This window comes from Notolepis coatsorum (genome assembly GCF_963971535.1).
Source record: "Notolepis coatsorum genome assembly, chromosome: 17".
In the NCBI taxonomy this organism is placed as follows: domain Eukaryota; kingdom Metazoa; phylum Chordata; class Actinopteri; order Aulopiformes; family Paralepididae; genus Notolepis; species Notolepis coatsorum.
In genome coordinates, this window is record NC_140181.1 from 90,575,916 (window position 1) to 90,576,346 (window position 431).

Below are 431 nucleotides of genomic sequence, written 5' to 3' on the forward strand. Positions count from 1 at the left end.
GCCTAAAAGTACATACCCAAGTAAATGGAAGATTGCTCCACTTCTATTCCCCCCCATCTTTGACGGTGAATAACACCATGCTAACATTGATTAACAAAATTGCCACTGAGCTCATTCAGCACCTTCTTGAGATCAAGTGTACAAAAAATCTAAGCAAATGTACCATCTGGACACGTGCAATTTGAAATATGAATATGGAATATAGAATATCAGGCCTATAAATTACCTTATTATGGCCAAGTCATACGTCTATGGATCGGACCAAATCTCCTCTTTCCAATGGCAGAGTTAAGGCACCCATTACAGGGCAGCAAAGACCGTGAATGAAATCTACTGTAAGTACAGTTACTTTTGTATAATGTCCATAGCTCCACGGCCCGCCATTATATATATTTTTGGCCGTTTCGTAGCTCTGTAGCCCGTTATAACTA